Source organism: Leopardus geoffroyi, chromosome A1 (genome assembly GCF_018350155.1).
Source record: "Leopardus geoffroyi isolate Oge1 chromosome A1, O.geoffroyi_Oge1_pat1.0, whole genome shotgun sequence".
NCBI classification, from domain to species: Eukaryota; Metazoa; Chordata; class Mammalia; order Carnivora; family Felidae; genus Leopardus; species Leopardus geoffroyi.
In genome coordinates this window covers 35,419,187-35,445,440 of record NC_059326.1, presented here as the reverse complement: position 1 = coordinate 35,445,440, position 26,254 = coordinate 35,419,187, and the positions used below count along the sequence as shown (strand labels likewise).

The window sequence follows — 26,254 nt, the reverse complement described above, 5'->3', positions numbered from 1 at the left end:
GTGGATTCCAATTCTGTGTCTTTATATTAGCCCTGTGCCCTGAGCTTCAAACTCATCTGTCCAATTATTAGCTGGGCATCTCTGTAGGAATGTTCCACGGGCACTTGTTTCCACATGTTCCCCCTAAAGTGGATCCTTTGCCTCAGCTGGTGGCACCACCAGCCACCCGGTTGCTCAAGACAGTACTTGTGCATCCTATAAAATCTGCAGTCTTTCATCTCTCTGTGAGATGCTCCATCAATCACCAAGTTCTGATTATTATACTCCTTCTACAAAGATTCAATTCATCTTCTTTTTGCACATTTCCTGTTGTCGTCATTATCTTCCATTGGAATTGTTGCCTTCACCTCCCAAAAGGCCATGAGGATAAAATAGCAGGCAGGTTGTTAATAGTGGCAGTGAGCCTTGCTTGATGTGGTTTCTGCCTATCTTTCTGTCACTGATTCCATGGCTTGCCTTACACTGGGCACTTGGGCAACACTGAACTGTTTATGGTTGTCTCTGCCTAATGGATTGATTTTCACTTCCTGCCTTTGTTCAACTGTCCCCTTTGTATGGAATGCTCTTTCCCTAATTATCTCATTCAGAAAGCTTCCGTTAAACCTTACTGTTCTTTCTCCAATAACCTCGTCCTACAATCCTCCAATACAATTATTTGGTTGCCTTTCTATAGTTATTTGTCATATTGCTTTATAATCGTTTGATTCTCTATCTCTACCTCTACATATCTTCTGTGAACACCCAGTCAAATTTCGGGGGCAAAACCATAGCGAATACACCATAAATATTTGTGGAGTGAATGACTGCACCAGCTCTCTCACTGAATTGGTAGCAATCTACTTTACTAAAAGAGCTTTTTAAAATAATGATCTCTCAATACAGTTAAAATTTTGTGTGATTTACAGGTAGGGGTTAGCCCTCACTCATAAATTAAGTAGAAGACTGTTACTTTATTCATCTAAACATTCCTCAGTAAATGTTTTCTCGGCTTGTGGCAGAGGTCCTGAGCTGTCAAACTAGATGTTGGTATAAACCTTTTATGACACAGGGAGTGATGTGTGGCCAATGGGATTAGATTCTCAATAGGAAAGTGGCAGTTGGATCCTAGGTCAACATTCTTGATCAAATCTCCGTATCAACATGCTGCTCTTGAAGCTATACCTCTCGGTATTCCCTCCCACTGAATGATTGGGAAACAATGCCAACAACAAAAGCATATATCTGCTTTAAACTTTTTATATTAAACACACCACTTTATTTATTTAATTTTAATTTTAATTTTTATTTTGAGAGAGAGAGAGAGAGCAGGGGGAGGGGCAGAGGGAGAGGAAGATAGAGAATCCCCAGTAGGCTCCATACGGTCAGCACACAGCCCAATGCGGGGCTTGATCTCGAGACTGTGAGATCATGACCTGAGCTTACATCAAGAGTCAGACACCTGACTTTGGCTCAGTTCATTGGCTCAGGTCATGATCTCATAGTTCATTCCAGCCCCACATCTGGCTCTCTGCTCTCAGCACAGTGACTGCTTCAGATCTTCTGTCCCCCTCTCTCTCTGCCCTTCCCCCACTCATGTTCTGTCTCTCAAAAATAAATAAACATTAAAAAATATTACAAAAAAGACTTGGACACTTAACAGACTGAGCCACCCAGGCACCCCTAAACACACCATTTTAAAGTCCTGAGTCAAAAACATGTAAGTTGCAAAATAGAGAGAACTGTTTTCATACTACAAACATATTTTTGGTTTTACCAAAAGGTCCATCGCAAAGTTTATTTAAGTGTGAGGTCTCAGTAAATTAAGAAACTATGTGATTGGAGTTTATAGTATGTTTTGTTATTGACCGCTTTTACTCCAAAACTCAAGAAGTTTCATAATTATTTTCTTTGTCAAAAATCTTTCTTACTAATGCCTGAAAGACATCGATACAGTTGTAAATAATGTCACAAGGATGTCGAACTTGACTCAGGTGGATCAACAAGCCATTATTCCTCTCATTTGCACTCATTTTTAATGATCAGCAACTGAGCCTGACAGTATTTTTGTGACACTTTCAATCTATAGGACTGAGAGAGCTGCTGTTTATCCCCATCTCACCGGAGACATTAGCATTAACAAGCTGATTCCTGCACTGCCTGTGCCAGCTACGGGTCACATTGGTGTGAAGACATCTGTCTCTTGGGTGGGCCATGCCATCTCTATTTTGCAGACAACAGCTGGCCGAGGGATCTCACACTATTAACATCAATGTGAACTGAATGCCAGCTACCTGCATTACGACCTTCGGTGCAGGAAGGGAAGCATGGCACACATGTTGCCCATAAGAAGCAGGCGCTACATATGGCACGTGAACAAAAGAAGTCATTAGACTTTCCTTGTCCATATCCAGTCAACGGACACTGTCGCAGCCACTATTTTAAATCAAGACGAACTGTTCAGGGCTACCCACACATTGATTTTAGAGTGGCATGATTTTCCTTTCTAATAGTTTATAGATGTCTGCTGCAAAACAACTAGGGTTTATTCATTAAAACAATTACTTTGATTTTCAATCACGTACATTCTTTGAGATCCACTAATATTAATAATATTTTTGTGTGCTTCTGTGCTAAAGAGGGAGGAAAAGAAAATTACCATATTCTTTTCAGTATGAGAATTCTCTCTGTTCTTGGTGGAGAAATTAAGCTCTCTGAGCAAATATGACCCTGAAGAACAGTTCTTACCAGAAAAATATATTATTGCATTACTATTTATTGAAATTTTTATAAAGTAGTTCTGATTGGCAGATCTCTACATAATAAGTGTTAAATAGTTTTCTTCTTTACTTCCAGTGAACCCCATGGTCCTTTGCACTTTCGGTCTTGGATTAAGATAATATCTGATCAGTTTGCTAATTGCTGGTGGTCTAGAACATCTCCCTAACATTTCTTCCTGCTTCAAGCAAAGGATGAATAAATAGTATTCTTTAAATTCGTGGCTACACAATGGCAGAACAAAACAGTTGAAAGTTGAAAACTGGTTATTTCCCTTGTTTTAGGTGAAAAGAAAGACAAGGGAAAACATCCATTATTTAAACTTAATTTTTAAAATGAGCTGAATTAGTTACTTGTGGACGTACAAAGTTAAGCTGGATTAGAAATACATGTTTTGAGGGAACATTTTTCTTACTTCATCCTTCAAGAAATAATTGCATATCCAATATTTTCTCGTGTGAAAAGATGAGTTCTTTTTGCTATTTTCATCATTTGGAAAACAAAACCATCAGAATCACTTTTTTTTAATTTTTTGATCCCCAGAGAAGTAGCAGTGTTATCATCAGATTGAAGAGGTGGATAAATGCTAGAATAACATAAACAGATGCCATCGTATATAAATAAGCCAATTTAAAGTAATTGAGTAAAGGAAAGGCTCTATTGCTTTCTTAATTTTTTCCTAAACACTTTATTTCATTGTAACATGTACTGGGCCTACATGTTTTAATGTTCTTTTTCTTGTTACGTCCCCCTCTGGGGTTTCAGTCCAGTAAATTCAAAAATCATTGCCTTTTGGGGATTTATTGGTATTTAAAAGCAGATCTCAACATCATACAAATTGCAGTTGTAGTCTGTGTAAGGTAATGGTCAATAAATAAGTGAGAATAAGAACACTAAAGCTAGATTGTGAGAAAAGAAAGGGAAAAAAAGCTTACTACATTCTTTCTAAACAAACAAAAAGGCATAATTGGAAAAATTCATTTTTATGTTTCCTTACATTAGATGGGACCACTGAGTGAAACATTCACTGATGAATTACTCCTGTAATCTGTGTAGGAAAAACAGCTACTGGCAAATTAAAGAGTCCTGGAACAGAGCCATGAGAACTAAATGGCTAAAAATGAAAACAGGCAAACATTTGAGAGTATTCTACAGAATACAGATCTTTCAACACCTCCCCCTTTTCACTGGTTAATTCATCGTCATGGAAACAGAATTTATCAAAATGTTCTTGTTCACTCCTAGTGACCCAGTGAGTAGACTTACAGAGCTGGTGAAAGGTAACTCAGGCTGAAGCAATTTTTACAAATGATATGCTGCAGTTCATAAATTGGTGAATTTTGAATGGTGCCATTGTGTCGGTTGAACAGGTTTCCAAGTCTCAAGGGGTGCACTTTTTTTTGTTTGTTTTTTTAAATCTGCCAGGCAGAGAAACCAGAAACCTTTGCTAGTGATTGAGCACGGGTGACTAACCCTGTGGAAAGTGGCCGATTTTAGGTTTTAAGTCACCTTTTCCCCTCAATTTGTTTTCCCCCCTTGTCTAAAGGATGTTCAAATCCAGTATTTGGTAGCATTTCTTTGGTTCATTCATCTGCCACAGCAGCGATCTTTGCTGTTCTGTCACTCAAAGATGCAAAAATCCTTCACTCATCATCATAGGTGTTTTTCCTTATCTCTAGCAGAAGCTAGGTGTTGGCAACCCCAGCCTAACAGATTTGGACAGCTTTAAGCTGACACCTTTCCCAGGCCAGAGTTACCCCCACTATGGAATGACTTCTTGGGTTTGGGAAGATTACTTGAGGAATTCCCTAAGGAAAAGTGCCATTTCACTATTAAAAAAAAAAAAAAAAAAAAGACATCATCCATGTAGCTGCCAAATTCAGGGAAGGTTGATTTTTTGCTTTATTTTATGTTTGCAATTAGTGACTTGTTGTCATGGAAACCACGCTTCAGATGATTCTTGAACTTAAATGGCTGGATGTGATCAGGCAGAAGCCCTCCCTCTTTTAAGGCTCAATAGTCAATGTCTCTCTCTTTGGTTATTCTGATAACAGAATCACATAAAACGTCTATAAACATGCAAAATAATAGCATGGGGCAACATCAATTAAAACTGAATATTCAATAATTCATTCTTTAATTAAGGCTCTTTCCTTTTTTCCTAAAGCTGTAACCTTTCAAGTGTTAAAACAGACATAAGAACTAAATCATTTAGTAAAAGAAATCTTTTCTAATTAGTAGTTTGTGATACACTAATGAAAAAAACCCAAGATTTGAAATTCCTTTTTGGTTGTTAATGTGTAATATAGAAAGCAAAACGAAAGGGCTTCATTTGGAAAGTCTATTCAAAGTGAAATAACTATGGACTGAGGCACTAGCCTTTTACTGTGTGTGTGTGTTTCTTTTGTCTCTGAGTACGGAGGGTTGGGGTTTATCACAGAAACAGCATAATCCACTTGAGGTTGCTGGCAGCCAGAAATAATTAATCTATATTGAGACTGTAGGCATAGTGTCCATGTTTGCATATGTGACTACCCTGTGTCAGAGCTGGGAAATGAAAACCTCTAACCATAAGAGCAGCTCATCTTTAAAAAGGAAAAATCAAACACTCAGGCACTCTGGATTTATTTGCTGACCTCTGTTTGAATACAGAATTCACTACTCTTCAGAAATACTATTATGCAGCATGTACACTAAGCTCTCTATACGTGTCTGGGTTTCTTTACTTTCCAGGTATGGGGAATTCACTTCCTTCACTACCTCCATTAATGCTAATTCATGGACAGGAGGCCCACAGGAGAGGGAGCAGAGTAAGCCTCGTCAATTTTCTTTTTCTTTTTTTCATTTAAAGAACATTCTGGCTTTTTTTTTTTTGTCCAGTGGAAAATAAAGGTGACTTCAAACATCTTTTCAGTTAATTAAAACTGAGTGTAAATTCACCCTAAATTTTCTATAGGTGAAGTGAAAAACAATTATGTATTATGTTACATGAGATAAAGGTACATAACATTTATGTTGCATGATACACATATATCATGGATCTTGAAGTATGGTAATATTTGTAGCTGTCTTATGAAAAGATAAGTGAAATGATTTGGCTGACAATCAGTGAACTAGACTCCTCATTATTGTAATTATATTTCATTTCTTAGTTTAGATGGATCATCTGACCTCTCTGTGACTTGGTTTCTTCATCTCTAAAATGGGAAACATATCTGACCATGTATCAAGGCTATTTGAGTTGAAGGACGCAATACATTTTGATAAATCAATGACTTGGGTATTTTCGTGTGCAAATTGAACAGTGACAGCTGTAATGGCTTTTTTTTTGGGGGGAAAGGATTTTTTTGGCAAAAGACGAAGGATTTTGCCTCTTTTCTCCTAAAAATCTGTCCTAAGAAACAGATTAGGATGGAATATATTATCTGCAGTCATGTAGCCATCAGGTTATAAGGTATGTGGAACCAGAGAAGATTGGTAAAATGGGAACACAGTACTGCTGCACATTTTGTGTCTCTTTCTTAAATAAGATCTCCACTAGGAAAGCAGAAGGTTTCACTCTATTTCTTGCCAAAAAACAGTATGCACAGTGGACAAAGGTAATAGAAAAGATGTGATGCATGAGAGCACCTCTTTTGATTGTGAGGCCAGAGAGAGTTAGTTAAACAGGAACAGGGTTCTTATCTTCTATCTTGTAGCCTTTACTCTTACCTTGCCCTCTACCTGGAGGTAGAGCAAAGCACTCTTTTCCTCGCTAGGAGAGGTGCCCCTGAAGGTCAAACACAGTCAAGAACTAAGAAGAATGACACTGGTGACTGGTGCCTCTCCCTCACTGCTCTGTGACATATGTGCAGAGAGAAGTTAGCTGAAAATGATCCCTTGAAAACTAGCAAGGAGGACGCATATTCACATTTAATTTGAATTCAAGTGAAAAGTAAGCACTAAGAACACTGGGCTTTCTTCCTACGTTGATTTTATCTGCTTTGGAAAATTAACAGCCTACACTGAATTCAGGTAGATGAAAAATACATTTATTCAAACATGCTCTGGAGGAAAGAATACACACACACACACACACACACACACACACACACACACGTCCATACACATACACACACCCCTATGTTTTAGCACACACCCCTTTTCCTATCTTCCTCTTCCAGCCACACGTTTAGTAGAGGACAGTCAAAAGTATTTTGGGACAGGTGACCCAGTGAAATAACTAAAGGAGTGGGACTGTTGAGGAAGTACACAGCTGCTCTCAGAGATACCACATCAACCTTTGTAGTGTTTGCAGCTGTCTGCTCTGATCTTTTGTGAGGGTACTTTGGGGGCTGTCTTCAGTGATGTTACAGTACACACCCCCTGTCCCCTCCATTGGTGGTGGTGGTGGTGGGGACATGTAGTATGGTGTAAACCAGAAATGAAACTCAAGGAGACAAATGATATGTTGAATCAAAGTTTTACCATTTCGTTTGGGAACTAAGTCTGCCTTTTGCAACCCGCTATCAAAATGCCTGGGAATTCAGATAGATTCATAACATGCTGAGAGACTACCTTGCTATTCGTCCCTCCCAAACGTGAACTAGGAAGCAGTTTCTTGTTCTTAATTCATTTTATCACATCATCTCTCTGCTTAGCTCAGAGATGACTGGATTAAGAATTAGCACCTGACCCAAATACAACCAGCTTATTGGCTGGGTGGCAGCCTGGCAGGTGGTTTGATGAAGTGATTCTGGTTAGTAGGAATGCTGACTCTGGAGGGTGAGTAACCAAGGCAGATTCTCTCTTACTGAGTAGAATAGGGACATACACAATCAGCTGTTCAAAGGCTAAGAGACAGAGAAAAGGCAGCAGGCATACTATGGTGAAAGCCATGTAAACAAAAGACAGGAGACTGAGAGGAAGAAAGCAAATACAGTTGACCCTTGAAGAACGCAGGGGTTAGAGGCTCTGACAACCCACATGGTCGGAAATCTGCATATAACTTTTGACTTTCCAAAAATTTAACTACTAATAGCCTACTGTTGAACAGAAGACTTACTGATAACATAAACAGTCAACACATATTTTGTACATTATGTGTATTATATATTGTATTCTTACAATGAAGTAGGCTAGAGAAAATAAAATGTTATTAAGAAAACCATAAGGAAGAAAAAACACATTTACAATATTGTACTGTGTTTATTGAGAAAAATCCATTTATAAGTGGTATGTGCACTTCAAACCTGTGTTATTTAAGGGTCAACTGTAGTCAGAACACAGACCAGACCCACTCAGATCAGAAAAGTGATCTGTGAGAATAGTGATGGCTAGATTATGGTGTATGTGAGTATATTATTTTGTATGCCATAATGGGACAAAGGCATTTTAATTCTCCATGAAACTGGTTCCCTTGATGGATGAGAAGCTTTCCTGCACTCTCCCATTTCCTCTTGTGTCCTCACAACACATCTCCGTAACCTGAAAATTCTCAGCTATTACTATTTCAAATATTTATTCTGTTCCTTTCTCTGATCTCCTTCTGGTATTCCTATTATGTGTGTGTTCTTTTTATTTGTCCCACAGGTTTTAGATATTGTGTTCTCTTTTTTCTTTCAGTTTTTAGAAATCTCTTTGTTTTACTTTTTTCTTTCTTTCTTTCTTTTTTTTTTTTTAAATCTCTTTGTGTTTCAATTTGAGAAGTTTCTATTGACATGTCTTCAAGTTCTTGAGTTCTTTCCTTGGCTGTGTGCAGTCTACTGAAGAGCCTATCAAAGGCATTCTTCATTTCTGTGACAATGTTTATGACTTCTAGTCTTTCCTTTTGATTCTTTCCTAGAGTGTCCATCTCTCAGCTTACATTACCTACCTGTTCTTGTATGTCGTCCCCTTGTTCCATTAGAGCCTTAGCATACACATTATAGTTAAATTCCAGGTGTGATCATTCTAAAATATCTGCCATAGCTAAATCTGGTTCCAATGCCTGCCATGTCTCTTCAAACTGTGGTGTTTTGTTTTGTTTTGTTTTGATTTTTTTGCCGTTTAGCATGCTTTGCAATTTTTTTTTGAAAGCCACATGTGATGTCTTGGGTAAGTGAACTAAGCTAATTTGACCTTTAGTGTGAAATTTTCTATTAATCTGGCTAGGTGTTGGACTGTGTTTACTGTTTGCTGTAGCTGTAGATGTCAGAGACTAAAATTTCTTATGGTGTCCTTGCTTTTGTCATTTCTGTTGTCTTTGAGTTTTCCCAAATGTTCCTTTGTAAATTAGATCTGAGCCATGCAGTTCTTTCTAGCCGTACTCCTCTCTTATTATTCAGGGGCCCTATCTGTGTGGTACAAGATGTGCATACCGGGAGGGGAATCATTTTAGCGTCTATGATTCTAAGTCTCAATTTTATTATCTCGCCCCCCCCCCCCCCCGCCCCAACCTTAAGTGAGACCAAAAGGCTAGAGGTGCTGGAGTGGGTATTTCCCTTCCCCCACATCCATTGGACCCCTATAAAACCCAAGTCAGTTAAGCTTTTCCCTCATGGAAAAAATTTGTTAAATAGAACAAAATGTTCTAGGTATATTTTAGGATAGGTTAGTTCTTCCTTTTCCTTTTTGGAGCATGAGGAGATTTTTCTCCGATTTCTCAGTGAGAACTTGGTGGGGCTACTGGAGGTGAAACTCACAAAAAGTGTGGGGACATTCCAAAGGCTGGGTCTCCTGGGGTTTTTATTTCTTATGGCTTGTGTATGCTCACTCTTCAGCAATTAGTCAGTTACCCTTAAGTATTCCTAATGGATGCTGGCTCTCGCTGAGGTTTCTCCCATTAGAAAGCTGTGATTTCTTATATCCGTCCATCTCTTCAGGTTTCGGGGTACGGGTTTGCTCTGTGACCTCAATTCTCTGATGGATTTGAGAAAAGTTGTTGATTTCCAGTTTGTTCACCTGTTTTCTTATTGAGGATGGGAGCGATGACTTCCAAGCTCCTTACATGTGGACTGGAAGCTGGAAGTGAACCCTGTCGCTTGAAACAACCTCAATTCCCCTCTGTCCTTTGCAACCAACAAAAGTAGAAAGAACATATCTTGTTTAAGCCACTGGTTGAGGCTTGTTCGCTTGTTTGTTTCTTTTTTTTCTTTTTCTTTTTTTAATGTTTATTTATTTTTAAGAGAGAGAGACAGAATGCGAGCAGGGGAGGGGCAGAGAGAGAGGGAGACACAGAATCCGAAGCAGGCTCCAGGCTCACATGGGGCTTGAACCCACGAATGGTGAGATCATGACCTGAGCCGAAGTCGGACACCCAACCGACTGAACCACCGAGTTGCCCCTATTTGTTTGTTTCTTTCTTTATGTTGGCCTGACATGGTCCCTTTCATCATATTTGAAAATTCTCTTATTAGATGTTTAAAAACTTGTCTTTATTCAGTACGAGCTGAGGCAAGTTACTTGACTCATTTTCTCCTCAATTTTTTCATGGGAGAGAGAGAGACACACAGAGAGAGATTGAGAGAGAGAGATTGATTAATTTATCTAATACGTAATCTGATAACCACAGAAGAATGCTACTGGGAATTCATGCATAGATGGTGTTTGAAAAAGGTGGAGTGATGGGGCGCCTGGGTGGCGCAGTCGGTTAAGCGTCCGACTTCAGCCAGGTCACGATCTCGCGGTCCGTGAGTTCGAGCCCCGCGTCGGGCTCTGGGCTGATGGCTCAGAGCCTGGAGCCTGTTTCCGATTCTGTGTCTCCCTCTCTCTCTGCCCCTCCCCCGTTCATGCTCTGTCTCTCTCTGTCCCAAAAAAAAAAAAAAAAAAAAAAAAAGGTGGAGTGCTATATAAATTTATATAATGTCCTCTTGGATGCCACTTGGACTATTTTAAATGAAGCACCTTTATGCAGAGTATTAAAAAACATTTTAAGGTGCTATATTGTAGTGTCATTTTCATCCTTTAGATTCTTCTGCCCACCTCTCATTTTTAGATATGTCATTATTCCAGAAAATTCTCTCATGTCTACAATTTTATAGGAATAATATATGGGCAGGTATACTCTTGAGAAAGTATTTTCTTATTATCATTTTTGACAATAGACCTGCTCTATAAAGGGAGTCTTTGAAATGGAAGCTATAATATCAATCATCAGTTTAACAATGTAATTTATATACTACAATAGGGACTCTATCACTTTCTCTGCATTTTGGTTTGTTTCATATATTTTCGGTGCCAATACTTTATTAACACCTTTTACTTGTACTAATGTGATTGTTGTCATGAACGTATCAAACTTTATCTCTCTGTGCATTAAAAACATGCTGGCGAAGAGGATCAACTTAACTAATTCAACTTATAAAGGATGAAGCACTTGCCCTTGAATTTACATCATTGTGATTGCTTTGCAGTGTCTTCAAAGAGGAAAACAAAAGTCCTTCAGAATAGCAATGTTTCTGTTTTTCTTTATATTTATTTAGCCACAAAGTGGCCTTGAAAGATCGGCTACCACACATTCATGGAGACATTTTTTTTTCCCTGCTTTATTTATTTATTTATTTATTTATTTATTTATTTATTTATTTATTTATTTATTTATTTAAAACCAGGAGGGGGAGGGAAGGATGTGTATAAAGAAAAATAATCAGGTATGACAGGTTGTTTGAAAATTTGCTAACATAAATTATCCTAAGACTGGCTGCCTGTGAACATCTAGTCTTGCCACGCTTTGGCAATGCTGCCTCTGTTTGTGGGACTGTCCTCCGAGAAGGGAAAGTTTGGAAGATGGCGGTAGCAAAGAGCGGTGACTTTTCTGCTCTGTTCTGAGTGCTGTGAAGCTTTCCATGAACAATACAATATTTTTGCTTGGTTTGGGCTCTGTCTGTTGATGTGCTCATCCAGAGCCATTTCCAGAGGATCAGAGTTCTTTGGGCAAAAATGTCGTTTTCCCTTTCTCATTTAATGGTTGAAGAAACTAATGCACAGTGAAATGATGTGGCTAAGGCAGGACAGTAAAACTGAGATCGGCGCTCACTGTACTCATCTTTGAATCCTGTTGTTTCACTATTTTTTTTTTTCAACGTTTATTTATTTTTTGGGACAGAGAGAGACAGAGCATGAACGGGGGAGGGGCAGAGAGAGAGGGAGACACAGAATCGGAAACAGGCTCCAGGCTCTGAGCCATCAGCCCAGAGCCTGACGCGGGGCTCAAACTCACGGACCGCGAGATCGTGACCTGGCTGAAGTCGGACGCTTAACCGACTGCGCCACCCAGGCGCCCCCTGTTGTTTCACTATTAGCCATTGTCTTAGTCCATTCTTGGCAACATAGGCTGTTATGACAAAATACCATGGGCTAGATGATTTATAAACAACCACAATTTATTTCTCACAGTTGGGGATGCTGGGAAGTCCAAGATCAAGGCACTAGCACGATTGCCTTCTGGTGAGGGTCCTCTTTCTGGTTCATAGCTCGTGACTTCTCACTCTGTCCTCACATGGCAAAAGGGCCAGGGATCTCTCTGAAGTCTCTTTTATAAGGGCACTAATCCCATCTTGAGGGCTCTCTACCCTCATGACCTAAGCACTTCCCAAAGGCCCCACCATCGAATATCATCACATTCAACATATGAATTTGCAGGGGACATAAACATTCATATCATAGTAGCCATTTTGCTGGTGAATTTGTTGAGTTCAGAATTAATCTCCTCTTTCTCTAAACCTCTGGGGCTCTTTATATCTCTCTTAAGGCACATGCCATGCTACAGATAATGTATTAGGTACTTACGTATGTCTTATCTTCTCTCCAAGTCTGTGGAGTCCTTGGAGACAGAAGAAACACATCTTCACTCTTGTACATAAAATGTCAATGACCCATGAAGCTAATAATAAAAATAAGTTGTCTTCCATATAATAGTTGTATAATTTAAGCAATTATTTCTTATATGCCATATGAATGAGAATTCCAAATGGTATCTTACTAACATATTCTAACATGCCTTTTTCTGGTTTGGGGAGGGTTTATTTTGGTTTTTGTTTTGTTTTGCTTTTTAATGAGAAGAAAAAGTAGATACATGCTGAAATGAAAGCCAGTGACAGACATGAGTAAACTTACAGACCAAACTCTTCCTTCCTTCCTCTGCCTTGGAGAGCAAATTTCTGGGACCATGAGAAAAGACTTTTTTCAGGATGCGTATGGTTCAAAAACAATTTCTTATAGCATTCAGCAGGGGAGAAAATGAGTCCCCGAGCTTACAGAGGCTTCATCTCAATTTTGAGTATGCATGACCTTACTCTCTACTTGCCTAACCCTCTCTAGGTACATCTGTCTTTAACATCAACAGCATAAACCTCAAATAACCCAACTCTCATCTTCCACTGATCCCATCCCAATTCATACCTATTGGGTGAAAAACTGATACCATCACCGTGGTCATCATCAGCTTTCCTTTTTTCCAGCATGTCAGCATCTGACCTCTCCCCTCCCTGACAGCTTGGTTTGAGGTATTTGAAGTTTAAACTATATTTTATCTCTGGACCTTCCTGATATTGGTAATAAAATAGGTTGGCTGGAAGACAGATTATGAATAGAAAACTATGTTTCTCTTAAACTGTGAACCTGGATTTATATTCTTAAAAATCTAGCCTGAAAAATGACTTCTGCTCTCCTGGTAGAGGGTAACTGGAGTTCCTGACCATTTTCATTTTGCCTGTTTGACATAATACTAGTTGCAGAAGCAGAGAAGAGTGTCAGAAGTTCCTTACAGGATGTCTGCCCTTTGGTGTTGAACCCAGAGATTAGTTCCAGATTAAATTTACAATGCCTTTGCTATTGGCTAAATTTCAATTTAATTTTTTTAATTTAAAAAATAAGTATTTCAGGCTACATTTATTTTGGTTAATATCACCTCCTGTGGACTTAATATATTTGATTATAGCAGGTAACCTAGTAAATTAGATATTATAACACAGATGGTATATATCCCACTGATGTCACCAAAGTTTGGTGAGTATTGTCTGTTTGAAATATGGTAGTGGGAGAATAGATCTAATTGAGTATAAACAGACTTTGTTTAGTGGAGAAATTGGCAATATCATTTATGGCTGCTCAGAAATCCTAAGAGTAGAAATTTGCTAGAGATAAATAGCGTGTGGACGAAAGGTGACAGGACAAATGTGATATTATTGTGAAGATGTGCTAAGTGTCATTTGGCCTGATGTAAGAAATGAATGATTTATTTCTGATTTAGGTCAAACATGTGGCACAGGTATACTATATTGTAAAAGGGGTGATGTCAAATATTGGGGGATGTATAATGGGACTCTCATCCAGCTGGTAGTACCATATCTGACAAGTTCTTTACTTGCTTTGTCTCAAAATGTATCTCCCAGAGTTATTGAAAATAGTTGGACTAATGATTAGTTTGTGTCTGTATTTGAATAACTAAGAGGCCATTTTTTCGCTAAACTAAGTTATGTAACCAGGGAAGGCGTGGCCATATTCTGTCAAGGTGTATGATAGCAAGGAAAGGGAAGAGTAGGTGCAGTCATACCTATTCCCTAGATTCTGGGAAAGTAGATCTCAACATGTTCAGAAACATGGTCAGCAAGATTTCCTGGCATGAAAACCCAGAAGGGCAGCTGTCTCAAGAGGAGTGTGATAATTGAAGGCTTGTCATTTAGAACAGAAATTGGAAGTACTGAATATGGCTCTGAAGACGAAAAGTAGAATGAGTGGATGGAAGCTAGAGGAAAACAGATTTTCAGCTCAATGTAAGAAACAACATTCTAACTTTTAGAACTGTCCAAAGATAAAAATGGGCTGGCGTGGGAAGTAGAGAGTTATTCATCATTTGATGTAGCCAAGCATAAGCTGGATGACTTCTTACCTAAATATCCTGGAGAAGAGTTTGAGCATCAGATGGGTAATTGGATTAGGTGATTGATGATTCCTTTCAATACTGAAATGTGCCAATTATTGACGAAAACACTTGCTATGGTACAGGTCAATTGTTCAACTCTGCAATGGGTAACAGTGCTCTTATAAGAAGTATTTCTTTAAATTGCACACCCTATTTTCTTCTATCCTCTTAATAATTACTAAAAACGTCACTTAAAAATTCTGATTTCCTTCTTTCTTCAAAGTACCCATATTTAGCCCCTATGGATGCAACTGTATATACACATTGTCTAATGGGGTACAACACCGAAATTATGTTGGCTATTGACCTAACTATAGTTACTTCAACAAGATATAAGTTTGTTTTTTTGCCCACACAAATTAAGTCTGAAGATAGACACTGGTACGGCAGCTCCAGAAAATCATCAGAGTCAGCCTCCTTATAGCTTTCTGTTCATCATCTTCAAAATCACTAAGATGACTCTCGGAGCTCCAACCATTGTATCTTCATTCCAGGCAAGAATAGAAGAGCAAGGGGCAAAACGGTTTCCTGGAGGACTCTTAAATCTCAGCAGACACCTCTGCTTACAGATGTGCTTTGGAAATATTGTTCTTCAGCTCGACACACTTCTCAGGCTTCTCTTATTAAGCATGAAAGGGAGAAAAGCAACTTCCAATCTTTGCCACAGGCATTTTATTTCACATTTTCATAGTTGGACAAGCAATGACTGCTTTTCTTTGTACAGATGTAATTTTAGTGACATAGAGCCAAGGTCTAACAGATTTGTAGAGGTCCTGAGCAAATTTATAATTTGACATCCTTTTAAAAAATCGTTATTCTTTATTTGTTCAACAAGTATATAGAGGAAACACTGAACCTTTAATGAAGAAGAGGGAGATGAGGTGAGCAGCCAGGAGGTGGGCCCAGGCTTGCTTCCATAGACTTGAAGGAATCAGCTCAGCCCCCTAAGTCTGTTTACCTCTCTCAGCACAAGAGAAGGCCTGTAAGGGACAAAGCCTTTTTCTTAAGCAGCTAAGTTTCTTAATTGGTCTTCTGCATTTATTGATGCTTCATTCATTTATCCAGTCATCTAATGCTTCTGTTGAATAGTTACCATACGCTAGGCGGTGTTCTAGGCACTGGAAATACAGAAGTGACCGAAATAGACAAAATTTCTTATCCTGATGGTATGCATGTAAACTGCCCTTCCTAAAAGATGTTCTAGGGAAAATTTTCTTTCTTTACATTTCATGTGATGTTTTAGCTGCCTGCCATTTATAGATTGGCAGCTGCAGCAACTCTTCAGCTGGCCCACCGTTTTATCCAGCTCTCTACTTGATGATTGCCTCCACAAAGGAAATCAGCCAAGGTGATAGTTCACACTCTTCAGTTCCCTTTATCTTTTTCTCCCTCAGAGTCCTTATGTATCCCCCTGGCACTTCTAAAACTCCTGTACACACCCATGTCATCTGATCCCTTTTAAGGGTCACATCCTCAAAAATTACCTCTCTCTTCTTTTCCCAAAAATTCTGTTCAAAAGTACTCATCTCTTGTCAGGTGTTAGGCAATTTGGTTACAGTGTTGTTGTTGTTGTTTTTTAAACTCATAGTTATTGATTGCTTATACCCCTGTGCTGAAGATCATTGAATCCTCACATGAAGTCTGTGTAGTGGGTATTAATGTTTACATTTTAACAATTAGGAAATTTAACCTTAAAGATGTTAGAAAAACATATTCAAAGTCATTGAGCAGTTTGCTGGACTCTAACTCAGTTCTAGCTGCCTCCAAAGCCCCAGTCTTCACCACTATATGCTTGAGTGCAATGCCTGATAAGCTTTCTTCCCTCATAAAGCATTTGGGTTATATTTCTTTAAAAAAGTTGCCTGTTAGCCTAAATACCTAAATGTATATGGTATACCATTTTCTTTCATTCTCATCTGTTCTGCAAAGATCTTTTGTCCAGGTGAAGGTGAAAACACAGTTAGCATCTATTCTTTACTCTTTAGGTCAGTGTCAAAAAGTTCAGACAGAAAAACAATGTGCCTAACCCTAGACTGATCTATATAACAATTACAGATGATTGGGGTTAGTAGACTAAAATTTAAATGGGCCAAAGTTTGATATTAAGAACAGTGAGCTGACTTTAAAAGGAAGAAAGCTGGGGCAGTGGAACAATCATAGATTTCAGAGATATGTAGTTCAGAGCTTCTGTCTTGCCTTCACTACTTCCTATCTGTAAAAACATATGTTACTGTGTCATTCCAAGCATCAATTTCCTTGTATTCCAGTGTGGATAATAATACCTGCTTATTAGCCATATTGTGTGAACTAGAGATAATATGCTTAGTAAATTTTCCTTGAATTTGTCTGTATCAGCATTTAAAAAAACACTCGTGTGGAATTCCAATTAATAAATGTAGAAGAAAATAGGGAAATAGAAACTCATTTCTGGAAAGGGACCACAGCAATAATTGTTGTAGATAAGGTCTACTGACAGATGTTAAAATAGTGGATAAAAGTTTGAGGAGAAACAGGATTTGCATGGTTTCAAAGTATCAAGATATTTGTTAACTACTAAAGGAAAGATAATATTACAGTGGAGAAACCCATTAGATATGACTTTAACCAAGTTGACAAAATTAGTATTACCAAAATTACAAAATCAACATAATGAACTCCTTGATATGATTCATTGAAAAGGGTACATCACTTCTGTGGTATTCTTACAAAAATGCATCACTTTGTTCTGATCATGAGAAAACATCAGACAAGCCCAAATTAACTCCAAAATAACTGACTAGTATTCTTCAAAAAAATCAAGGTTGTGAAAGACAAGAAAAGGCAGAGGTAATATCACAGGTTGGACAAGACTAAGAAGAAATACCAATTCAGTGTAATCCCGAATTGAAAAAGGAAATTAGTGGAACAACTGGTAAAATTCTAATAGGATCTGTAATTTATTTAATAATATTATATTGATAATGTTTATTTCTTGATTCTGATAATTATACAATGGTCATGTGAGGGGTTAATGTTATGGGAAGCAGTTGAGGGATATAGGAGAACTCTATACTACTTTTGCAATTTTTCCATGTCTAAAGTTAATTCAAAATAAAAAGTTTACAAAAATGTCTCCAATGATTCTAATACATAATCAAGATTGAGAATCTCTGGTTTAGAATGTACTAAATTCTCAACAAATGATAGCTATTACCAAATCTGGGTAAATGTCATGCACAACCAATCAGTTTTACTGCTCAGGAAGCATGGTTCATTTTTTATGTTTGTCTGACCTGGATTTATCTCCCCAGATAGCGATAGTTGAATATATTTAAGTATAACATAGTCTTGAAAAATATAAGTAGTCAAGGGAATTTTTACATGATTCAAGTTTAAAAATGGGATATTTTTCTAATTACAAAGGAACAAGGAAACACTCCCAATTTCCGTGTCAAATTTTTCACATGAAGAATGAATGACCTTCACCTCTGTATAAACCTTGCCTTAAAGTCTGAGATATCTCATTCCTTGCTAATTTTGTGATTTTTGATGAATGGGATGGGGTGCTTTTTCAAGTTTCTCTCATAGAAAAAAAAAAGCACAATAGTATTTGTTAGTCATTGGAGATTTTCTAGGGCAGAACAATTATCTTAGTTTGATTAGCAAGGAAGGAAGGAAGAGGAGGAAAGGAGAAAAACGTCTGTTTATTCTCTAGGCCCAAATTTAGAAATTCAGATTGTTTCTCTTAAGTAGGAAATGTTAGGTAAAGCATAAATATTTTCTTCAACATGTGTCACCCACAAGAGAGTTTGGGAAGGAAGGAGACCAGAGTAGCTATTTATCTGTTTGCAGAGTTTTTAAATAATTACTTGCATAGTCAAGACTGTTCAATTTGTAAAATTAGATATTTTGGAATAATAATCTCACTCAATTTCGTAGAAGAGTTTAAAGTTCTTCTTCCCAAGGGTATCCAAACAAAAAACTGGTTGCTTATGCATTAAAGTGAAAATGGGAAATTCAAAATATTTTAATGGAAAATATTTTCCTTTTTCCCCCTAGTGAGAAAGACTTACCCTGTAGAAGCAAGGGGCTCTAAAGCCAGTAGTTCTGAATATGATATATTCTGAGGTTGCTTAATATCTTCATATTCTCTTTCCCCATCTGCAAATGGGGCTAATAACAGCAATTTCCTCATAGCATTGATATATGGAGCAACAAGATAATGTTTTTTTAAAAATGCCTAGCATAGTACTTGACACATGGTGAATATTAAATATACGTTACCAATTTTTTGGGTTTTTTTGCTTCTGTTTTTTTTCCACGAAGGATGACAAGAGAAAAAGAAAAGTAAAGATGAATTAAAAAATAAATCTGCACCTAGTTCTGGTGGAACCCCTAGAGAGTGGCTTGTACCTACAATTTCTAATCACTTATCCAGGCATTTTTGATTAGTTCTTGACATGTATTAGGAGTTTGCGGATTATTATTGAATAAATTAATATAATCATGCTCTTGCCAATGCCCTCAACTTCTCTGGCCCTCCATTTCTCTTCCATCTTGAGGCAGCTATTATCTCTATTGACCTGAGACCACATACGTAGTTTTTCCTTGTATATGCTTGAGCATCTGAGTATCGCTAGAGAAAGACTGGGCTGACTGGTTTCACTTTAAACTAATACACCTCAAATGGACCTTCAGCACTACTCAGAAATTGTTTCCTCAGTAACTCTGCTTCCCAGCAAGATCTTTAATTTCAAACGTTCTCTTTTTTCACACCTCCCACCCTCTCATTCTTAGCTGAATACTTTACTTCATTTTTCATTCAGAAAATAGAAAACATAGAATGAAAACTCCATCTGCCCACAACTAAATCTAGAAACCTAAGTTCCTTTGCCCCCAACTCTGTTACATTCCCACCTGTTACTATGGAGGCCTGTCTTGCCACCGATGCTTTTAATCCTATCTGCTGACTCCCAGTCACCTTTTCTGGTATACATCTACTTTCCTACATTCTCAATCTCTCCCTTTTACCTTGATGATTTCCATGTGCATATAAACATGTCCCATTACTTTCCCTCTTAAAACACAACCTTCCATTGATGTGACATCCCTCAGCTATTCATTCCTCTGCAGAGCCCAACTTTGTGAATGATCAAGTCTCATTTTCTATCTCTGCTTCTTCGCATTCTGCTTGCTCTTTATCCCACTTTAATCTGATTGCACCTTCATCATTCCAGTGAAGGTGGTGGGTTTGTAGTTTGGTGGGTTCGGAGTCATTCAAAAGGATATATTAGGAGAGCCATTTAGCCTTAAATGCAAGCCATACTCTCTAGTTTAGATCCATCAATAAATGATAATTTGATTTCTAGCTCAGGCTCCCATTCAGAAGTTGTGAGAGGAAGAAAGGAAGATTGTATATTGGACCCTTAAAACCCCAGCATCTTTATGAATTGGCTAGGAACATTGTAGCCAAGGGTTAGACACTGGGACTCAAAGTAATATGGAGAGAAAGTTTTCTGAATGACTGATTATTTGCCTTTGGTAGATAGGGATCATGTTGATTTTGACCTTGGTGAATCACAGCAGCTAAATATGGCTGGTGTCTCAGAAGCAAGGATAATTTTGGTTAGATGTGGGCCTTGGTAAGCACAGGCTTTATGGACAGGCTGGGGCAGCCGATGCTGACCTGAGCCTGGCAGGTGTGACATTTACCTAAATGGCATAGTCAATGTCTGGATTAGATTATCTGGAAAATCATCTTTTCATCCTAATTAAGATTTGCCTCAACAGAAGCAGAGCTTTAACATATGGAGTGAAAGTAATTGGGAGTTGAGAAACTCAAGAAATTGACAGAGAATGTGTCAGATGGCAGGCAAAAATGGAGAACAGGACCCTGAGTCAAAATAGCAGTTTGTAAATTTGGTTGGGATTTTCTATAGAAGAAGATTAAGGAATGTTTTGTATAATTGTGACTTATTTCCATGAAAAATAACAAGAATATTTTAAAACAATTGTGGTGTTTAAAGTGTGATAGCTGTTTGGAAAATTTACTCAAATGAATTGCATGAAGCGTCCCAATCTTAGTGGATACCGTTTGCACAACCTCCAACTCTTATCTTGAATACAGTCGCTTCAACGCGTGTCCACTGCTTCAACCCCAGTCCCAGGTATCCTCATCTTTTACCCTGCTGCAGTAGCTTTCTGGTCTCCCTCATATGCTTGTCCCCCTAGAGTCTACGCCTCTGCACAGCAGCCAGAATGACCTTTTACAAACGTAAATCAAATCATACCACTTTCCGGCTTAAAATCCTACAGTGGTTCCCATAGCAATTAAGTTCAAATCCATATTACTTACCATGATTTGCAGGGACCTTATGCAATCAGTCCCAATCATCCCTTATCATTTTTCCTCTCCACGATTATGCGTCAGCTGCAATCTCAGATCATTCTCTTTTCAGAGATTTTTCGGTAATATTCCTTCTGCCTTGGTATACTTCCTCTTCCTTCTCCTCCTCCCCTCTCCATCCCTCCAGACCTTAGTTCACATGTCTCCAGTTCCTTAAGTTCCTAACACTTATCACTCCCTGGAATCATCCCTTTTATGAATTTGCTTATTGTCTGCCTTGCCTCATTAGAATGGTGAAGACAGGGACTTTGGTTCATGCTTGTGCCCCTAATATCTAAAACCATGCCTGACAGACAATGACTGTTGTGCCAGTGATTAAGCTGTTTGCCTCTCAGCAGCAGACTCATCTTTCCATATTCTGCTTTGCCCAGCCGGGGCTGGGATCCTGCAAATCACATTTCTCCCTTAGACCTGGGTCTGCCAAGTGAGCCTTGGGTTCTGCCAACTGGGGGCAACAGAGGAAAATTGCAAAGCTGGGGAAGGAAAAGACTTCTTCCTTGTTTTCCTGTGCTCCTGTGGGGGCACTGCAGTCGCATTTCTTCGCCTTGGCAGGGCCAGTTGATCCATGACAATTGGCTCCAATTTGCAGATTTCATACAGCCTGAACCAGCCCCATCATTCTCTCTCAGACACACCAATATCCTTCTGCAGCACCCTTCTCAAAAGACTCAGTCCCAGCTCCAGGTTCTTCTAAGCCTGTCAGCCAGCACCATCCAACAGAAAGAAAATGCAAGTCATACATAAAATTTTAAGTTCAAGTTGTCACATCAAAGGAGTAAAAGAGAAATAGGTAAAATAAATGTTATTGAATCCAGTGTATCCCTCAATATTATCATTTCAGCATATAATCAATATAAAAATGATTATGTTTTCATCCTTTTTTCATACTCAGTCTTCGAAATTTGGTGTGTATTTTATACTTTCAGTACATCTCACTTTGGACTAGTGGCATTTTATTTTTTTTTTATTTTTTATTAAAAAAATTTTTTTTAATGTTTATTTATATTTGAGAGAGAGAGAGAGAGCATGAGCATGAGTAGGGGACCGGCAGAGAGAGAGAGACAGAGACAGAATCTGAAGGAGGCTCCAGGCTCTGAGCTATCAGCACAGAGCCCGATGTGGGGATCGAACGCAAAAGCCGTGAGATCATGACCTGAGCTGAAGTCAGATGCTCAACTGACTGAGCCACCTGGGCGCCCCAGACTGGTGGCATTTTAAGTGCTCAAAACCAATTGTGGCTGGTGGCTACCATGTTGGACCTTTGCAGCTCAATGCACTTTAACAATTCCTAGCATCTCCCCTCATCTTCTCTCATCATTCCCTCCAGGTCTGGGGTAAGTCTCAACTACCTGGATACTTCCATGTTTCCAGTTTTATAATACCCAATTGATAATTATTTGTATAAATCCCCTTTATGAAATAACTGGCCTGGTTTCTATTCATTAACCAGATCCTACACAATTCTTTCGTCCAATAAAAGAATGATGCTGATGGAAAAATAAGATCATTATATCTTAAAAATGCTACACAGGTGATACGGTTTAATCAGACACTTGGAACAGGGTTAAAGAACTGAGTACTACTGAAAACTCAGAGCATGGTGGAGTGGATATGCAATCTGATATCTGCTTATACGTGAACTGGGAGAAATGTTTTCTTTCCTTTGGACTGTGGAGCAGTTCAAGTTTGTCACCTTCCCTCTCCACTCCCTCTTATACCTCACATCACAAAGAGAGATGTGACTATTATCTGATGGATTTTGGCCAAGGTTTTTACAAAACCATGAGATAGGTTTTGGAATTGTCTAGCACAGAAACAAAATGAGGTATATAATACCTTTGCCTTTAACAATTTAGGTGAATTTAAAAATGTTACCTTTTGTAGGCATATTGTCAGCTACGACTATGTAAAGCTTGGATAATTTAGATTAAAAAACAAACATACAGATAAACAAAAAACCTAACCATTTGCTTGATAACGGAAGCCTGGAAAATGATTTAATTGTATTCAAGTTTTTAACAGAATTCTGCCAAATTGTGTGTGTGTGTGTGTGTGTGTGTGTGTGTGTGGTATGGTGTGTATGTGCAAAGACAGCTTTGGTGGTCAGTGTATTTTATGTTAGGAACTCTGAATGTGAGTAAAATACATATATATATATATATATAGGGCTAGACCTATGCCTCCATTTGGTTTGGTCAAATCACTTTTGAAGCAAGAGAGTGACAGCATGGACCAGCTCTGACTTCATAAAATCAAGGCAACAGTTCTTGCCCTTAAAATGAACTGGGGGCTAAAGGGCTCTTCCTAGATCCTGTTATAGATGCTGTGAATTTCATTCTCTGTTGTCTTATTATGTCCCTTACCCTCTCTTAACCTTTTTGTTCTTGGCCTTCTTTTTTCTTCCGTCATTTCCTCATATTCTCGTGCTGCCTTTTTCCTTTTCTCCACTTGGAGTCATTATTCTTTTGTTGCTAAAGAATATACTTCCCTTTAGGACCTGAAGAGCATGCCTAAGCCAACACAGATGGAGGAAAAGTCTTTCCTTTTTTTTGGCCACTTTTCCCACCCCCTACCTTCATGCATCTGATCTCTTGTCTTTCCCTTAGACCTGCTTCAATTTATATTTCTCATTATAACTTGCTGTAACTTTCCATCCCTTTTGCCATTCTCCAGTCTTTCCCCTCCCACTAATATAAATTTTCAGCACTTAAATCAAGACTTTTCTCTTCAAGGCAGTATGTGAACTTTAGTTAATCCTCAGTGTATGCTCTTTTATTACCACTGCTATATAAGGCAGGAAGGAGATTGAGACTTTTCCCAGCTCCCAGAGGGGTCAATTTGGTGTCTGAACTAGAAGTCTGATAGGCCTTATGCTTAGTTCTTTATTAAGACCCGGAGATAAAGGCTCTCTCTCTCTCACGTAATAGTTCCCTGGATTTATACAGTGCCCTTTTCATGAGGATCCAGAAGCATCTGAACACAATTTGCCAACTGCCTCAGTGTCCAAGGAAATAAATGCTTACCAATATACCCGTTTGCTAAACAGAATCAGAATGTGTCAAATAGGGTTTCGTCAGTGGGACCAAAACAAATGTCACAGTCTCCCCCTTCTTACATGTCTGCTTGGATCTTGCAGGGAACCTGTGTTTTTAAGAGAACTCTGCATTTGTAGCTACTGCAGGCAGATACTTGTTTCCTCTGCAGGGCTGCACGGTATGCAAATCAGTAGCTCTGGGAGATACAAATCTCACAGGCTGAATGGATTTTCTGTGGGCCAAAGGGCATTTACAAATTAATTGCAAAGCTGCCCTATGACACTGTTGTGAAGTAGGTTAGCAACTCGCCCAAAGTCACATTGCTTCTGACTCCTGGGCTGGAGAAAAGAGTATCTTCTCTGGAAGCCTTCCCATCACTCCACACTTGGCGTCTGATTTCTCCTAACCAGTGAGTCATACAAAGGGACGTGCTCCCAGAATGGTTTCAGCCCCAACTGGTAACAGTAGCTGTACTGAAAAGGATGCAGTCTCTTACCCACCCCCTGACTCCCTCACTGAGCGGGGCGCGGCTGCTCTGATTGCATGGAAGTTTCCGTTTCCTCTGGCGTGTGGGTGCCCAGGAGACTGTCTTCAGTTAAAGCAGTTAAAGTTCTGCCTCTTTTATGAGGTTTCACGCCCAAGGCGTGAGCGCATTGTGTAGGAGAACTGCTGAGTGGCAAAGTGAGTGATGAGAATTGTCTCCCTCCCCTGCTATACATACCCAAGGCATCTGTATTACCTTCCTGTGGCTGCTCTAAGAAGCTATCACAAACTTGGTGGCTTCAAATAGGACCAGTTCGTTCTCTCACAATTCTGTCGGTCCGAAGTCCAAAATCAGTATCACTGGGCTGAAAGCAAGATGTCGGCAGGGTCTGCTCCCTCTGGAGGCTCTAAGGGAGCATCTGTTCCTTGTCTCTTCCAGCTTCTGGTAACTCAGGGGTTCCTTGGCTTGTGGCTGCACCCTACATCCCCTGCCTCTGTGGTCACGACAACTTCTCGCCTGTATCAAATCCCTTGCTGCCGTTCTTTACAAAGACACTTATGATTGCATTTAGGACCTGCCCGGATAATCCAAGAACATCTTCCCATCTTAAGATTTTTAACTTAATCACATCTGCAAAGATGCTTTTCCAGGTAAGGTAACATTCATAAGGGCCCTTATATTCTTCCAAGGTAGGGTGCTAGATCAAGGTAGGTGTTTGTCTAATTACTAACCTCTATTTTTTTAAACAAAGTTTTACCTCAAACATTTAAGCCAACTTCTTTCTTTAGGGATGTAGCGCCCATGAATACTAGTCAGAGAAACTTAAAATACTCCTGGTGTTTATTGTACAATTCTGTTGTAATGGTCAGAGAATTTTCTGGTTTGGTCGTATATTTGCTGGGCTATTGCCAAGGGTTGTAATGTTAGAATATTGTTTTTCCCAGACTCAAACCTATCAACATGCATTTACTGGATTGGTACTTTTGACCTTTCAGAGAAGGGGCAGTAAAAAAATAAAGTTCCTTTGAGTATTACGTGGGTTAGTTTGTTATGTGGAGTTTGGGAAAGATTTTTCTTTATGAACAACTCCTTAGCCTCTTCTCCCTTCTCGTTGTATAACTGATATTTTTAGTACCCCATGGCATTTATATCTTATCAGAAGTCTGGTGTTACTTTTATTTCCTTAAAGGAGACTATCAGGGTAGTAAGTTCGTTTTATTTTTAAGTTTTTAAAATATTTTTTTAAATTAAGTTTTTAATTGAAACATAGTTAACATACAGTATAATATTAGTTCTAGGTATACAACATAGCAATTCAACAATTCTATATGATATGCAGTGCTCACCAAGATAAGTTTCATTACCATCTGTCAGCATACAAAGTTACTGTAATATTACTGACTATATTTCCTGTTCTGTAGTTAACATCCCTGTGACTTATTTCTTTCGTAGCTGGAAGTTTGTACTTCTTAATCCCTTTCAGCTATTTTGCCCACTTCCCCACCCCTCCCCTCTGGCAACCACCCATTCTCTACATTTATGACTGTTTCTGTTATGTTTTCTTTGTTCTTTTGTGTGTTTTTTTTAGATTCCACATATAAGTGAAATCATATATTTGTCTTTCCCTGACTCATTTCACTTAGCATAATAAAGGTGGTATGTTTAGATTTTCACTGTTATTCCTCTCTGTTTGCTCAAGGCACAAAGAACTTTTT

The 26,254-nt window shown here is 38.7% G+C and overlaps 1 long non-coding RNA gene across 7 annotated transcripts in view; it reads left to right on the top strand.

The window, feature by feature from the left end:
- The window catches only part of LOC123598296, a 157,107-nt gene that overhangs the window by 93,238 nt on the left and 37,615 nt on the right, over positions 1-26,254 (top strand). For 5 of the 7 annotated variants that reach the window (XR_006712537.1, XR_006712523.1, XR_006712532.1 and 2 more), the window contains exon 4: positions 24,978-25,189. The exons of the other annotated variants lie outside the window; for them this stretch is intronic. This is a non-coding gene — a long non-coding RNA (uncharacterized LOC123598296). The remainder of the gene's footprint in view (positions 1-24,977; positions 25,190-26,254) is intronic. 7 annotated transcript variants of the gene reach the window in all.